Source organism: Eulemur rufifrons, chromosome 18, assembly GCF_041146395.1.
Source record: "Eulemur rufifrons isolate Redbay chromosome 18, OSU_ERuf_1, whole genome shotgun sequence".
NCBI lineage: Eukaryota > Metazoa > Chordata > Mammalia > Primates > Lemuridae > Eulemur > Eulemur rufifrons.
The window spans coordinates 2,628,482-2,646,728 of record NC_091000.1 but is presented as its reverse complement, the minus strand read 5'-3'; the positions used below and the strand labels follow the sequence as shown (position 1 = coordinate 2,646,728).

The 18,247-nt window shown below is 36.4% G+C and overlaps 1 protein-coding gene across 2 annotated transcripts in view; it reads right to left on the bottom strand.

The window, feature by feature from the left end:
* CLCN3 (chloride voltage-gated channel 3) overlaps positions 1-18,247 on the bottom strand; it is an 88,695-nt gene that overhangs the window by 55,216 nt on the left and 15,232 nt on the right. The gene's annotated exons all lie outside the window — the stretch shown is intronic.

Genomic DNA, 18,247 nt, shown 5'->3' with positions numbered 1-18,247 from the left:
AACAGATTAACAAACTTTACCTAATGAACATATAAAGAACACCATAACCAAAAAGTTCACATTATGTACTCTTACAGCATACATGGAACATTTATAAAAATTGACTTTTTCCTGGGCCACAATGCAAGTCACAAAAAATTTCAACACAATGAAATTATATAATGTATATTCTCTGACCACAATGCAGTAACATTATAAATCAACTAAAAACATAACCAGAAATTCCTCGTATGTTTGGAAATTATGAACTGCACTTCTAAATAACCTACAGGCCAAAGTAGATTTCATTATAGAAGTTAAAAAAGTGACTTCTAATTAGTGGTAATGATAATAAAGGCTTATGGCATGGAGATAAAATAGGACCTGGAGGAAAATTTATAGTTTTAAATGCATTTACCTAAAAAGAAGGCTTAAAACTATGGGGCCAACCATCCACTTCAAGAAAAAAATATATAAACAAAAAAACCCCAAACAACCAAAAAAAACATACACACAGCAAAATAAATCCAAAGAAAAAGTAGAAGGAAATAAAATCAGAAATTAATAACAGAAACAGAAAGCAAATATATAATAGAAAAGAACAAAGGCAAAACTGATTCACTGGAAAGACTAATAATGACTGATAAATCTACAGTGACACAAATTAAGGGGGGAAGTGAAGGGGGAGGAGAGACGGGCAGAAGAAAGGGAAAGGAGGAGGGGAAGGGGAAGGAGGGAGTAGCAGGAAGAAAGGGGGAAGGACAAAGAGAAGAAAAAAACATGAATAACCATTATCAGGACAAAAAATAAACCAACAGTACCAAACAGGGAGTTAAGAAATACATCCTCCTAAAATAGGCTCTTCATGTATATGATGTGGCCCTATACAAGAGCGGGTAAAAAATGATTCTCCAAGTAAATGATGCCGGGACAACTGGCTATTTGCATGGAAGAAAATTTAATATACTCTAACATACAAACACACAAAAATCAGTCAGACAATTATAGACCTAAATGTAAAGGCAAACAAAGCTCTTACAAAATAATATAGAAAAATGTCTTCAGGACCTCAAGGTAGGGACATTTTTCTTAAGACACAAAAAAGCATTAACCATGAAACAAAAGATTAATAAACAGAACCACACTACAATTAAAATCATTTGTTCATAATTTGTCCATTACGAGAATGAAATGCAACCCATAGAAGCCATTTACAACACATTTATCCAACAAAAAGTTTGTGTCTAAAAAATAAAGAACTTCTACAAATTTCTAGGAAGATACCCCAATAGAAAAATGGGCAAAGGACCTGAATTGGTACTTCACAAAGGACAAAGATTGCCAATAAGCATGAAAAGATGCCCAATCTCTATGATTACCAAGAAAATATAAACTAAAACTCCAATCAGAATCCATACATAGCCAGATTGACAAAATTAAAAGTTTGACAATATCAAGTGGTTGGTAAATGTGGAGCAATGGAAGCTCTCATACATTCCTGATCTGAGTAGATACTGCAACACCACTATGGAAAACATAACCTATGATCCGACAAGTTCATGCCCAGGACAAATGAAATTTGTGCACACACATGCCAGGATACATGCATAGTATTCAGAGTAGCATTATTTGGAGCCACCAAAAACTGTTAAGAGATTCAACATCCATCAAAAGTAACATGAATAGGTAAGCTGTAGTATATTCATAAAAAAGAATAATATAGTCTGCAGCAACATCACAAACAGCTACTACCTACAACATGGATAAATTCTTGAAAGCTACAATGTGTAAAAGCAAGAAACAGCATATACTGTATGACTCCATTTATTTAACTTTCAAAAGCAGGCAATACTAAATTATGCTCCTAAGGATGTACATGTAGATGATCAAACCATAAATTAAAGCAAGGAAGTGATCAAAGAGAAAACAGTATTTAGCTTTGGAGGAAAAGGAAAGGGTTGTGATCAGGAAAGCACATACAGGAGGCTTCTAGAATATGGTTATGTTTTATTTTCTTAACCTGGGTGGGCTGCAAAGTTGCTTGCTTTGTAATTATTCATTAAATGTACAATTATGTACAATTATGTTTTATGCATTTTCTGATGTGTTAATGTCACAATTATAAAGTCTTTGAGTTAGAAATTTATCCTAAATATCTCCAATTCTATTAACAACTAATGTGGATTTCTTCTTTTTTCCTATCTAAATTTCTCTAGTTTATTATTTACAATCTCAATCAGATGTAGTAACAAGTTTCATTCTACACTGACTTTTATTTTTTCTAAGCCCTGCTTCTTCCAAGGAATTTCCTCTTTTAGTATTTCAGAGCTGTCTAAACAGGTCCACAGACTCCCTATGATTTTATGTACAATTGAACCTCCAAATCCGTGTGTTCTGCATCCATGGATTCATCCAACTGAGGCTTGAAAATATTTGGGAAGAAAAAAAAGGAAGGCTGCAGCTGTACTGAACATGTGGAGACTCCTTTTTTTTGTCATTACTCCACAAACAATACAGTACACCTATTTACATAGTATTTATGTTATATATAAATGTATATATTATATACATTATAAGTAATCTAGAAATGAGTTAAAGTACACTGGGAGGATGTGCATGGGTTATATGCAAATACCATGCCACTTTATATAAGGGACTTGAGAATCTGTGGATTTTGTTATGCCAATCCTCCATGGATACTGAAGGACAATTGTATGTACTTCAGCTTATGATTTTATAGGTTTGGCACATAACTCCTGCAGCCTTTTTCTTCTTTTTTCTTTTAGAGATAGGGTTTCACTAAGTTGCCCAGGTTGGAGTGCAGTGGCAATTCACAGGAACCATCACAGCACACCACAGCCTCGAACTCCTAGCCTCAAGTGCCCCTCCTGCCTCAGCCTCCCAAGTAGCTGTGACTTGCCCAGTTTACTGCAATTTTTTCCAACTGAAATTCTTAATCAGAACCACAACACAAAACATAACTTGACTATTTTCTCAAGGAAAGCTTGTAAGTAGTACTCACTATGCACAGAAGTTAATTCATTATATCATGACATTTGGACGAGAGACATAGAGTGAAGAGGTAAAGTAATATTTTTAGTTAACTTTCTTTGGACCATTTTTTTAAAAAAATATTTTTTTTTTTTTTGCGGTGCAATGACAGTAATTACAAGTCATATATGAGGTACAAATCACCAGGTTCTGTGTATTGTAATAAATGTTAAGCTCATTTCTTTCCAATGGCCTTCCTGATGATATCCATCCAGTATTTGATTGGCTTTCCACTGGTGTTTCAGGCTAATTTTATCCGGGCACCAGTTTATTAATACCAAATTCTTTTGCCTAGTTCATTAGTAATATCCTGAATTACAGTACTTCACAAACTTAGCATGGGTACATTTTCCTTAAATGCATTACCTTGCTCGTACATAAACACGTGAATCTGGGCAGTCCCCTACTTCCACATACATAGCAGGTTAAGTAGGCTGCACTAATTATAGCAGTCTAGAGACGCAGGTGTAGAAAATGTTTACAAGGTAGTTGGCAACAGAATGTGAAGGGTGTCAAACGTATTAAAAACATGACCCTGCTTAGAATAAGTTATCAGATGAACTTTAGAAGTACTTATTTCTAAAAATAATTCTAAGTAGACCATTTGAAAGAGCTTTGACCTTTTCCCAACAGACGGCCTTTAATTGGTAGCAGCAGTGTTTTGTTAACTTCCTTTTAAAAATTTCTAAAAAACTCTTTACCAAACATTTACAATGTAATCATTTCATGAGGCTTAAGAGTTTATGGTGCCAAATTTGACTTTAGAGTCAAATGTCTTACTCCATAGAACAATACCACCAATGTTAATGGCAGATGCCAGATAAAAACTAAAATCAAGTTGTCATCTACCGAAGACAACATGCACAAATACAACCTTTGAAACTCTGTAGCAAAGTCAAATTATTCTAACTCAGAATACTTCTTGGAGCTATGCTATCACAAATTTCTTTTTATCCACATACAAGGATACTATGTTTACTAAAAAACTACTTAGATTATTTTATTAACAAAATAACCTTATTTTATTAATGTTTTCTACCTGTAGTTGCTATCAAAGAGCTTCATTATACTTATTCATAAAAAACTACCAACTCCAACTGCCTTGGCAGCATTTATACTTTTTATCTTTAGCAACAATTCCACCAAAAACTTTCAAAACACTCTATTCACTACACATTAACAGCTGTTAATAAAGGCCTTCCTCCCAGTAGTTTTTATTTCTAAGAATTAAGAAAACATTTGTGTATTTGAATATTATGCAACCATTAAAAATGATTAAAATAAGCTTCTGTACCATAAGGCAATGCTTTTAATATTAAATAAAAAACTTCCCACCGTATAAATGGCACTACCAGTTGCATATGCTAGAAATAATAGAACACTTTCTCTTTTACCCCCTCGCCCCACAGCCAAACTATCAGCATGTCTGGCTGATTTTACCCCTAAATCTATTTTGAATCTGTCTACTCCCCCTCTGTAACAACGCCAGTCCTAGACACCATCATCTCTCCTCTACACCACTATGCTCTCATCACCTAACAAAACATTTGCCCGCACAACAGGTGAACGACCTTTAAAATGACAAAGATCATATCACTCTCTTGCTTTAAAATTCTTCAATGGTTCCCCACTACTCTTAGGAAAAAGTGCCAAAATCTTAACATGCATGATTTAGACCTTGCCTAACCACCTACCTCCTCAGCCTCAGTCCCTCCCTTTCCAGCCCTCATTCTCCACACTGAGCCTTGTGCCTCTAAAGCTCCCAGCTCCTTCCCTCTGCCGGCAGCCACACCTGTGCCCAAGCTCCCAGCACTTCCCCCCTTCACCGGCCTGCCTTGTACTCATTTTTCACTTCTCACCTTAAATGACATATCTTAGATTTCCCCTCACATTCAGTCTTCCTTATAGCATTTACCATATCACAATTGCAACTGTTTTTGTGGGATAGTTTATCTTAACAGTACTCTTGCTCACTGGCGTGTAAGCTCCATCAGAAAGATTCAGATGGTTCTTGTCCCTGCTCTACCCTGAGCACCCACCGTGGTGTCTAGCCCAGAGAGGAGCCTAAGAATCATTTGCTGAATGGAATATGCATAGAATTAAGTCTAGAAAAAAATATACCAAAATAATCAGCTATCTGGGTGGTAAAATTTATAGGTGATCTTCATGTTCTACCTTATATTTTTCATCATTCATATTTTTCTATAATAAGCACATTTTTCTTTTATTATTTAAAAGTTAACTCTTTCTAACCCATTTTTTAAAATAAACTTTATTTTGGAATAATTTTAGATTTACAAAAAATTGCAAAGTGAATACTTCCCATTCAGTTTCCCCAACTGTTAACATCTTACATTTCCATGATGTTTGTCAAAGCTAAGAAACTGACACTGGTATATTAAGTAAACTCTAGACTTTATTTAGATTTCAGCAGTTTTTCTATTACTGTCCTCTTTTTATTTCAAGTTCCAATCCAGATACCACATTGCATTTAGTTATGTCTCCCTAACCTCCTTTGGTTTTTGACAGTTTTTCAGTCTTTCCTTGTTTTCATGACCTTGATTAGTCAGATATCCTGTAAAATGTCCCCCAGTCTGGGTTTATCTGCTGTTTTTCCTGTGACTAGACTGGGGTTATGGGTCTTTACAGAGAACACCACAAAGGTGGTGTTTTCTTCTTGCAACATAGCAGGCGTACATGACATCCACATTACATCACTGGTGCTATTAATGTTCACCATTAGGCTAAGAGAGTGTTTGCCAGGTTTCTCCATTATAAATTTACTATTTTGCCTTTTTTCCGTCCCCTATTATTTGGAAGCAAGTAACTAAGTATAGCCCATTCTCCTTCTCAAGGGAGGAGGAGGTAGAATTAAGCACCTCCACCATAAGGATGGAGTATTACATAAATTATTCAGAATTCTTCTACAAGGAAAACTTGTCTCTTTTGCCCCGTCTACTTATTTATATCATTTACATGGGCTCATTTTATACTTTGGGTAATAATCCATATGACATTCCTTATTTTGTTGCTCAAATTATTCCAACTTTGGCCATGAGGTGCTCTTTCAGGTTAGTTCCTGTGTTCCGTTAACATGCCCCAAACCCTTTGTTTTTTGAGCACAGCCTTACTTCTTGTACTACAAAATACCATGGCCTCATCTTGTATTTTCCCTGCCCTAGTCCTAGAATTAGTCATTTCTCCAACACAATTCCAGTCCTGAAGTTAACCATATAAGATCTTGATGAACCCAAGATAACCCATCTGAACGTCATGCTGTAATCTGTTTGATGGCTGCAGAGAGTACACGTTTAAACTTTGGACACTCAAGCCAAAATTACCACAAAGGATTCGGATGTATAACAGCAACACTTCCACCATTTCTTCTACCATATTCTTTTATTTTGTTTCCAAAACCAATCTGAGTTGATTAGGCAGAATATTTTTCTCTTCATTTTTCAGATAAGAAAATGAAAATGGACATAATGACACTGACCAGTGTCCAGCAGCTAGATGTTAACATAGCCATTATGCTCTGTAGATTTCTCCTGGCTCTCCATCCTGTCCCTTCTTCCTGCCGGGAAACACTACCACTATGGTGGCCCCTATGCAGTACAGATATAAAAATACAGGTGAGTGACATATATGCTGCTACTGTCCTGAATATCCTACCAACTTTATAGGTCTCCAGCTCAACCAAAACCTTTCTCTATATATTCATATTAGGTCAGTAAATAAAAAGAAAAAAACCCTCTTAAAAGTTATAAAATATGACCATGTAATATGGGAAACAGGTGAATATTTTACAAAATAGGAAACTTTTAATGAGCTCCTACTATCTGCATGCCAGTGTATTAGGCATTGAAAGAAGGGAGCAAGAAGAAATAAACAGCACATGTGGTTGTCCATGATATACAAATATCCCTTCTCCACAAAGTTTGGAAATAAGGAAAATAAGATTGCTCATCAAGAGTTAGACTATGTAGGCCGGGCACGGTGGCTCACGCCTATAATCCTAGCACTCTGGGAGGCCGAGGTGGAAGATCGTTTAAGCTCAGGAGTTCGAAACCAGCCTGAGCAAGAACGAGACCCCATCTCTACTAAAAATAGAGAGAAATTAGCTGGACAACTAAAAATACATAGAAAAAAAAAAAATTAGCCGGGCATGGTGGCGCATGCCTGTAGTCCCAGCTACTCGTGAGGCTGAGGCAGAAGGATTGCTTGAGTACAGGAATTTGAGGTTGCTGTGAGCTAAGCTGACACCATGGCACTCTAACCCAGGCAACAGAGTGAGACTCTGTCTCAAAAAAAAAAGAGTTAAACTATGTAATCGAAATATAATGGATCAGCTCTAAACAGAGCTATGTACACAGGAAAATAACAAAAATTACTAGGATAATTTTACTAAAAAAGGGCATAGCTTAATCAAGGAGGACAGGCTATAAACAAACAAGACATAACAATAAAGTCAAGAAAGCAAACACAATAGAAGCAACACAGTTTACTACATAGGAGGGGCCCTTAACTCCAACTTGAGAAGTAAGGTATGACTTTCTAAAGGGACTGAGGACTAACTTAAGAAGCAAAGTACAGTAATAATTGCTCGTATAGGCAAAGGATTATGCACAAGGTACCTAAAGAAATGGCAGCCAGGCACAAGCCCAAACCTAACATTTACAAGGCCCAGGGCAACAGTACAACAGAAGGCCCATTTACCATATGACTGAATATGTAAAGTTATAAATCAAGCTTAAAAAACATTAATAAAATTTGTTCTATCCTCCTACATTGACAAATATACCTTATAATGACCTGGAAGTTGAGCTTCAGTTTTATAATTCTGCAGCCAAACTGTTGACGATTTGGAAAACACAGAACAGTGTAAAGAAAAATAAAAAGTACCCAAATTCGATCACCAAGAGAACAACCATTATTTGGTATATTTCTCTCCAACTTTTTTTCTGTGTGTGTATAACATTTGAAGAAAACTGGAATGGAGATATATATATATGCAGATTTTACCCTTTTTATATAAACCCTCCACTCTTACAGTCTGTAACAGAACATAGCAAGTCACCTATTTAGTAGCCCAGCATGCACCGGGCAACTTAAAACAACATTCTCAAAAGTGTGGTCAAGTATGGCCCATAGATCCCCTACAGATCCCCAAAATCTAATTTTCAGAGGGTCTGTGAGGTTAAAAACATTTTCAATAAATAATACTAAGACATTTGTATCGTTTTCCTATTGCTTTGGTAATAAACAAATTTAGTAGCTTAAAAGAAAATAAATTTATTCTCTTACAGTTCTGAAGATCAGAAGTCTAAGATTAAGGTGTCAGCAGGGCTGTGTCCCTTCTGGGGGATTTGGGGTAGAATCTGTTTCCTTGCCTTTTCCAGCTTCTAAAGGCCACTTCGTTCCTCAGCTTACAGCCTTTCCCTCAAATCACTTCAACCTCGTTTCCACTGTCTGTCTGCTGCTACAGACAGATCTTCCTGCCTCCCTCTTTTAGGGACCCTTGTGATTACACTGGGGCCACCATATGATCCAGGATAATCTCTCCATTTCAAGATCTTTAATCACAACCACAAAGTCCCTTTTATCATATAAGGTAACATATTTACAGGGTCCAGGACTTAGGGTGTGGTTGGGAGGGAGGGACTGCTCAGCAGACCACAACATTCTTTCTTTTTTTCATTGTATTGACTTTTCTTTCACAGCACAAAAGCAGCAGTGGGTAAAATAGCTTTACCTATCATAAATCTAAGCAGTGCATCATAATGTTCTGGAATTCATTGTATTTTTCACCGCCATGTACTTATGGAAAAGAAAAGCCCGTTTCACTCCCAAAAGTCCTTGATAAAACAGTAAATGGTATTCATTTTACAAAATTGCAACTCTTGAGTATACATCCTTTTGATACTCTAACAGTGGGAAGAATACATAGAATGCTTTTGCTTATACTGCACAATGGTTCTGTCTTAAGGAAAAGCACTTGTCTGAATGTTTGCATTATAAGCTGAACTTTTTTCATGGGACACCATTTTTATCTGAAAGAACAACTGACACTCTAACCTCAGAATCTGCCAGACGTTTTCTCAACATGAATCAAGTGAGCCGGTTTTTTCAAGTAAGGCAACTCATAGTATTTGTTAATAATAAAATTTGAGTTCTCAAGCAAAAATTAAATTTTGGAAAACTTGTATTCACCATTGTGAGCCAGACAGCTTCCCAACAGTTAAAGACTTTTCTGATGGGATTGGTGGCACATCTAGCAAAAGATGTGACTTTTTGATTTTGTGTAATGAAATGTACACTCTGCATAGATCAGCTGTTATGAGCTGACTAGTGTTTGTCCAAAATTTGCACACTAAAGTCCTAACTCCTTTACCTTAGAATAGGACCATATTTAGAGATAAGGTACAAATTAGGTAATTAAAGTTAAATGATGTGGTGGGTGTGGGGGGCTAATTCAATATGATTGGTCTCCTTATAAAAAGGGATTAGGGGCCGGGCGCGGTGGCTCACGCCTGTAATCCTAGCACTCTGGGAGGCCGAGGCGGGTGGATTGCTCAAGGTCAAGAGTTCGAGACCAGCCTGAGCGAGACCCCGTCTCTACTAAAAATAGAAAGACATTATATGGACACCTAAAAATCTATATAGAAAAAATTAGCCGGGCATAGTGGCGCATGCCTGTAGTCCCAGCTACTCGGGAGGCTGAGGCAGTAGGATCGCTTAAGCCCAGGAGTTTGAGGTTGCTGTGAGCTAAGCTGACGCCACGGCACTCACTCTAGCCTGGGCAACAAAGTGAGACTCTGTCTCAACAAAAAAAAAAAAAAAAAAAAAAAAAAAAAAAAAAAAAAAAAAAAAAAAAAAAAAAAAAAAAAAAAAAAAAAAAAAGGGATTAGGGCAAAATACACATAGGAAGGAAAGACCATGGGAGGACACAGGGATAAGACAGCCATCTACAAGCCAACGAGAGAGACCTCAGAAGAAACCAACTCTGCCAACTCAAGAGCTGTGAGAAAATAAATCTGATGTTTGAGCTACCCGTCTATGGTACCTTGTTATGGCAGCCCTAGCAAACCGATGCATCAGTGAATCAATTTTCCAAATGGCTAATGTACGACATTACAAAAAAATGCATGGGTAATAGATCCATTCAAAGTGCAAGATAGGCCAATGGATTTTAACTTAACATAGCACAAAATATTCATTAATACACTTTCCACATTGCAATTAACCTTTAAGAAATTACCATTTGTCAGGTTTTGGTATAGTATCAAAGAAGAATATCCACAATGATCTGAAAGGCTATTAAATTATTTCTTCCTTTTCTAACTATATTTTGGTATAAGGCTGAATTTTATTATCTATTTTGACCAAAACAACATATCATAATAGATTGAAGCATGTATGAGACTCTAGCGGTTTCTATTAAGCCAGATATTAGAGACATTTACAAAAATACAAAACAACTGCCACCTTCTCACTAAATTTATTTTTGGAAAATATAGCTATTTTTTCATTAAAATCTTATTGTTACAACATGAGTTTATTATTGCTATTTTTAAATGAAGTGATAAGGTTCTATTTTAATTTATAATATGGTAAATATTGATAACTGTAATAGGCTGAGTGCTACGGCTCATGCCTAAAATCCCAGCGCTTTCGGAGGCCAAGGCAGCAGGATCACCCAAGGCCAGGAGTTCGAGACCAGCCTGAGCAACACAGTAAGACCCTGTCTCTACAAAAAATAATAATAAAAAAAAAAAGGTGGGTGCGGTGGTGCATGACCATAGTCCTAGCTATTTGGGAGACCGAGGTAAGAGGACGGCTTGTGCCCAGGGGTTGGAGGCCGCAGAGAGCTATGATCATGCCACTGCACTCCATCCCGAGTGACAGAGCACGCATGCATAAATAAATAAATATTTAAAAAGCTTGTTAGGGTCTCCAATAATTTTTGAATATTAATAGTAGAAAGGGATTTTGAGAACAAAAAGTCTGGGAACTGCTGCCTTAAAAGATACTAAGAAGAAATACAGGTTGAGCATCTCTAATCTGAAATTCTGAAATCCAAAATGCTCCAAAATCTGAATTTTTTTCAGCCCCAACACATGCATGGCTGAGGTAGAGGTACTTTTGAGCCACTTGGGTGGCTGAGACAGTGACAGTGTTTACTGATTGTTCAATATATACTAACTGTTTCATGCACAAAATTAACAATATTTTATAAAATTACCTTTAGGCTATGTGTATAAAGTATACATAAAACATAAATGAATTTCACATTTAGACTTGGGTCCCATCCCCAAGACATTTTATATAATGCAAATATTCCAAAATCCAAAACATTCTGAAATCCCAAACATTTCTAGTTCCCAGCATTTCAGGTAAGTGATACTCAACATGTATTCTTCAAAGCTAGGCATTCTGTGGATACTTGGGAGAACACTTTGCTTTTGTTTCACTTTTCTTTAATGTCTGTGATCGCTCCTTTAAAATTTATCATAGCTAAAATTATCATGGCCTTGTCATACGGCATTATAAGTTTTGGACCTCTGTTTATTCTTTATCTGTGTCTTCTGGTAGATATAAAATCATTTTGAATGAACACTCCTGTCTTTGCCCATGCACACAGCCTTTACTTCTCATTAAGAGGACTTCTGGTGGCTTCTATTCAGTCTTAGGTTTAGCTGGGCTGTTCTATTGCTTAAGGAAAGCTAGCTAAATGTAAATAATATACTCTACTATAACATAGTTCTATTATAATTCTAAAATCACTGCTAATATATACCAAACATCAGCAAAAATATATATACATTGATGACTTCCTGAAACTCTCCATACAGTCCACCTATTCCAAGATACTCTAAAATACATCTGTGAACCCTGACAGACCATCATAAATAATCAATGCCTAACCATATAATAGTGGTGCCTTTGTGGAATTAGGTCTTGTGATTCAAGTAGGAGACACGATGGATGTTCTAATAAAAGCCCTGTGAAATTCACTGCTGTTTACTCCAATTATATTCCTAAAAATCACTGTTTAATATATTAGATAGTAACCACTTTATAATGGCACTCAGAAACTTATTCTAATATTAGTAATAGGGTATCTGCTGAGCAACTGGTTAAGTTTTTCCTCCTGTAAACACTGTGAATCATTTAACTAAACAGGTTCTCTTATTCACTTGTTGCTACAAAGCTTAGAGGCAAACTTATAGTCTTCCCTTAGAAAGTATATTGGCAACATTTTTTATTGGTCTCATTTCTACATTTTATATCATTTCAACTTATTTTTCCTTTGCTTTATCCTTGTCAGATACTTCTGTTAATGATTAAATTTTCTTAATCTTTATAAGCTGCTTTACATCTGTTTTGTAATAAAGTAGATTATTAGCATATTTCTCACTATAAATACATTTGCATGATGGTTTTACCTAAGAAGATCTAAAACCTTCGTTAATATGGACAGCTCAGGTTCGTAACATCGATGCCACGCTTCTGTGTCTGCAGCAGAAAGGGCTGGACCCTGTATTGTGAGATGTATCCTCACTCCAGGACGTGTCCTCACCCTAAGAGTGAGGCACGGTCCTCTGGCATGGTCACTCTGCATCTACTTTGCCAGACCTCTTCTTCTGAAATTTGCCATTTAAATAGTATTTATGAACATACCTGGATAGTATATACCCAGGAGGGATATGAGATGAATGAAATTACAAACATTTTGAGTAAAGCTAAATCTAACAATAGATATTTCCATGAAAATACTGGAATTTCTTGTAGTAATAGCTCAGAAGGTAAGTTTTAGCACAGACAGTAGGGTTACAATACGTTGACCAAGACAATCTGCCTCTGAGCCTCGTGTACAATGTTGTTTCTGAGTTCTGAAGCTCAGGATGTGATATATATGGAAAATAGAATACAACATCTATGTCATATCTCTGTATTCCATTCCCAGTTACCATATGCCCCAAGATTTTCAAAAATTCAGGACACCTTACATTTGCATTTTAATATTTCTAAAATTTTTTTTGAAAAGGTTATCTATAGGTAGAAAATTGAAATACTTAGGAGTGAGCCCTCTCAACTCTATCGTTCCTCTCACATTTCCCTTTCAGTCTATATACAATCAGAAACCTAGGAGACACCGTTGATGCTGACAAGTAAATATTTTAGACATGGTAAAAAAGGATACAGGGCCCTAAATTTTAAACTTACTAGCATGTTGCATGTTATCAACATAATTTAACTGTTGAAAGTTAATTTGCTTAAACATGTGGCGACTACAATTTTCACCCCATTAGTCAATCTCAGTAACTTCTCTTACTTCAAGTGAAGACAGTACTGTCTAAGAATAATTCTTAAGTTGTACTGATGGACAGTCATGTGGTTCATCACCAACGCTTGATGGCAGTGTGGAAAGACGGAAAGAGCTAGGTCCTCCTATGTTCTTCTACTTCCCTTAATTTTCTGCCTCACCTAAAGGGTCAAAGAGCTATTTAAACACAGAAAAAAATAGGTATGCCATTAATTTCACCTGATGTTTCAATTACGAATATATGTGTTTTTCTGGTTTTATAACTTTGTCATTAAAATTAGGAAACAAAAAACTATCTGTGATGAAGAGAGCAAATGACCAAAAATAGCAAAATACTGTAATTTTTTAAATCAAAGAACATCCAAAGACAGCTAGAACTTGAGGTGCCAACATTGTGAGAAGAAGTGAAACACAGACAGGTAAAACCCAATGGTCTCAAGCATTTTTGCTCTTTAGCCGTTTCCTGGTTCATGAGTAAAGTTACAAAGAGGCCTAGCAGAAAGTGAAGATTGGGAGCTTTGGGCAGCCTCGTGGGGTCAAGGAGACAAAATCTGAAGTTCTGAACCACCAAGGCAAGGTGGAATTGAACAGGCCAATATCCAGAGAAAGAGACAGAACAGTTCACTCTATGCCACTTTTCTCCTAAAAATATTTATGATTCCTAAACTTCATGAGCAAGAGGCTAAGAAAGTAAGCAAAATGGACTGGTCAAGAAACTAAAATGATAGGTACAGCTGTCCACAGTCTCAAAGTGCCAGGGAGGCAAAAACTGAATTTTAGCACCTGCCAAAAAGGAGTCCTCTTAGTAAACACACTAGGCTTTCTACTGAAATTCTCATGTACTGTGTCCTAAAAATAAAGTAATCCAAAAATAGATCAGAAAGTCTGAAACCATGCTCTAAATTCTCTCAGTCCTTGATAGGATCAATGTAATTTCCCCCAGACCACCTCTCTACCAGAAAAAAGAATTACATTTACTCTGGTGACGATAACACCATCCAGAGATTCTACAGGTTTTGTATATAATATCCAGCAGTCAATTAAAAATTACAAAGCCTGCCAGGAGTCTGGGACAAAAGACCAAAAACTAAGACAAAATATAGGCAATAGAAACAGACCCACAGGTGATTCAGATATAGGCATTCTCAGACATGGACTTTAAACAAGTGAATAATATGCTCAAAAAAGCAGATAGTATAACTTTTCCAAGAGTATAGAAATCTGTAAAAAATAAATGAAAGGAAATTCTACAGCTGAAAAATAAATGAAATTCAAATCTCAATAGAAAATAACAATGAGATACCACTACACACCTATTAGAATGGCTAAAATCCAAAACACTGACAACACCAGATACTGGCAAGAAATGTGGAGCAACAGGAGCTCTCATTCATTGCTGATAGGAATGCAAAATGATACAGCCACTTTGGAAGACAGCTTGGCAGTTTCTTACAAAGCTAAACATACTCTTACCATATGATTCAGCTATCACACTCCTTGATATTACCCAATTACCTGTGGTCTGAAATATCCACAGGAAAGGAAAAAAGGATGAAAAATGCAGAAAAGATTATGAGACATAAGGGTCACATTGAAAAGATCTAACATATGTAATTGGAGTCCTAAAAGGAGGAGAGACAAAATAGCATAAGCAACATTTGAGAATCAATACACTGGTCACAACTGTGTGAAGATGGAAAATAAAAGCAAGCCACGCATTTAGAAAGCTCTAATAAACCCAGTCAAGATAAATGCAAAGGCCACATTTAGACATATCCTGGTTAAGCTTCTGAAAACCAAAGACAAAGAAAAGTCTTAAAACCAGCCAGAGGGAAAAAATAAAAGAAACACTGTCCTTCAAGATGCAATAACAAAACTTCATCTTTGAAGTGTTCAAACAAAATAATTACAAATCTAGAATATAGCTGCAAAAATATACTACAAAAATAAAGGTGAAAAAAGACTTTTACAAACACTGAGTGAATGTATTGCTAGCAGATGGTCATTTACAAATACTAATGAGAGTTCTTCATGCAGAAAAATAACCCACACAGAAACATGGAAATGCTTCTGTCTGTATAGAATGAAGAACAATAGAAAAAGATGTGACTAAATCTAAATAAACTTTGACTTACGAAACAATGTCTTTATAATTTAAAATATATGAAAAATTGAAACACAGGGTGTCCCAAAAGTTGCCATACACAGGGAAAATGGGAAATTGTAGCTAAATGTACTTTTATTTACAAAATACTCATTACAAAATTTTTCAAAATTTACAGTTTCCCATTTTCCGTATGTATGGTGACCTTTGGGACACCCTGCAGAAAGGATAAAAAGAGGGAAAGTATTCTGAGGTCCTTCCATTTTCCAGGAAGTGGTAAAAGTACGAAATCATAGAATTAATAAAACAAGGGTACATGGTATAATCTCTAGAGTAACCCACTGAACAAAAACTAAGTGAATGTATAACCATCAAGTTATTGGAGGGAACAGAAGTAAGGGGAGAGGAAAGAACAGATGTGACAAACAGAAATCAGAAAGATGGATGGTTTGAAACCAAACATATTGGTAGTTGTGTTAAATGTAAATGGCTATAGGTCAATAAAAGATAAATTTAAAAAGGAACACTCATCTATATGCTGGGTTTTGGCATAAAGATAGACAAATATTTCAATGTAACATGGCAGAAAGTCTAGAAACAGACCTATGCAAAAACAGCCACTTGATATACATATATGACAAAGATGTCACTGTAGTACACTGGAAAAAGGAAGGTTTTTTTCAATAAATGGTCAACTAGGGTCAACTAGTTAAATTCATTTGGGGAAAAAACAAATCTGAATCCTAAACTCACATCATATACAAAATTTAACTCCAGGTAGATTATAAATCTAAATGTGAATGACACAAAAATAAAACTTCTGGAAGAAAACAGGAGAATATCTTTGTGACTTTGAGGTATGGGAAGATTTCTTAAACAGAATACAAAAAAATACAGAAAAGGAAAAGATTAACTGGATTTCACTAGAATTGATGACATCTTCATTAAAGATTCCTTTGAGAGTAAAAAGACATACCACAGAGTGAGAAAAGACATTTGCAAGACTGTATATGTACCTGAGAAAGGACTCATAACCAGAATGCATAATGAACGCCTATGAAATCGGGAAAACGACTGAACAGGTACATCAAAACAGGCAATCTAAAAAGCCAATAAACATACAAAAAGGCACTTAAAACTCATAAGCCATCAGGTAAACATAAAACCAAAATAAGAGACTACCATTGCACCCACGCTAGAATAGCTAAAAATTTAAAAACTGATAACATCAAGTATGGGGGAAGATGTGGAGCAACTAGAACTATGCCACACTGCTAGTAGAAATATAGACGCTACAACCACTTTGAAAGTGTCTTTGATAATGCTGAGATACACATACTCTACAATTCCACTGTGTTGTATAAATCATACAGAACTGTGTACATAACATGCACTAAAACACATGTACATGAAAATTCACACCAGCACTATTAGTAATAGCCAAAATCTGAAAAAAAAAAAAAAACCCACAAACAAAGTATCTATCAAGAGTAGAATAACTAAATAAATTGAAGTACGTTTACATAATGGGATACTACACAGCAATGGAAATAAATTAATTACAGCTATTTGCAACATCATAGATAATCTCAAAACATAAATAAAAGAAGCCAGACACAAAAGGGTATATACAGTATGTTTTCATTTATATAAAGATTAAATACCTGCAAAACTAATCTAGACAGAAATCAAAATAATAATTACCTTTAACTGAAGGGGGAACAAGAGAGGATTCTGGAAGTATTAGTAAAAATTTTTTTTTTTTGATTGAGAAATAGTTGTATGAGAACATTCACTTTGTAGAAACTCATCAGTTTCCACACTGTAATTTGATAATTGTATACCTCTCTGTATTACGTTATATTTAAATTTATAAGTTTACCAAATGTGGGGTTTTCTTTTGGGGTGATAAAAATGTTTTGAAACTAGATAGAAGTGGCAGTTGCACAACTTGTGAATGTGCCAGATGCCACTGAATTGTATACTTTGCAACTGTGGTCCCCAACCCCGGGCCACAGACTGGTACTGGCTGTGGCCTGTTAGGAACCAGGCAGCACAGCAGAAGGTGAGCGGTGGTTGAGTAAGCGAAGCTTCATCTGTGTTTACAGCTGCTCCCCATCGCTGGCATCACCGCATAAGCTCCACTTCCTGTCAGATCAGCAGGGGCTTTAGAGTTTTATAGGAGTGCAGACCCCATGTAGACTGCCACGTGAGGGATCTAAGTTGTGGCTCCTTATGAGAATCTAATGCCTGATGATCTGAGGTGGATCTGAGGCAGTGATGCGAGTGCTGGAAAGCGGCTACAAATACAGATTATCACTAGCAGAGAGGTTTGACTGCTTAATAAATGTAATATGCCTGAATCATCCTGAAACCATCTGCAATCCCAGTCCGTGGAAAAAATTGTCTTCCATGAAACCAGTCCCTGGTGCCAAAAAGGTTGGGGAACTGCTGCTTTACAATGGCTAAGTTTATGCTGGCCGGGCATGGTGGCCCACGCCTGTAATCCTAGCACTCTGGGAGGCCGAGGCAGGAGGATCGCTTGAGCTCAGGAGTTCGAGACCAGACTCAACAAGAGCAAGACCCATCTCTACTAAAAATGCAAAAATTAACCAGGCATCATGGCATGCGCCCATAGTCCCAGCTACTTGGGAGGCTAAGGCAGGAGGATCACTTGAGCCCGGGAGTTTGAGGTTGCAGTGAGCTAGGCTGAGGTCACGGCAGTCTACTCAGGGTGACAGAGTGAGACTCTGTCTCAGAAAAAAAAAAAAGTTTATGCTATATGT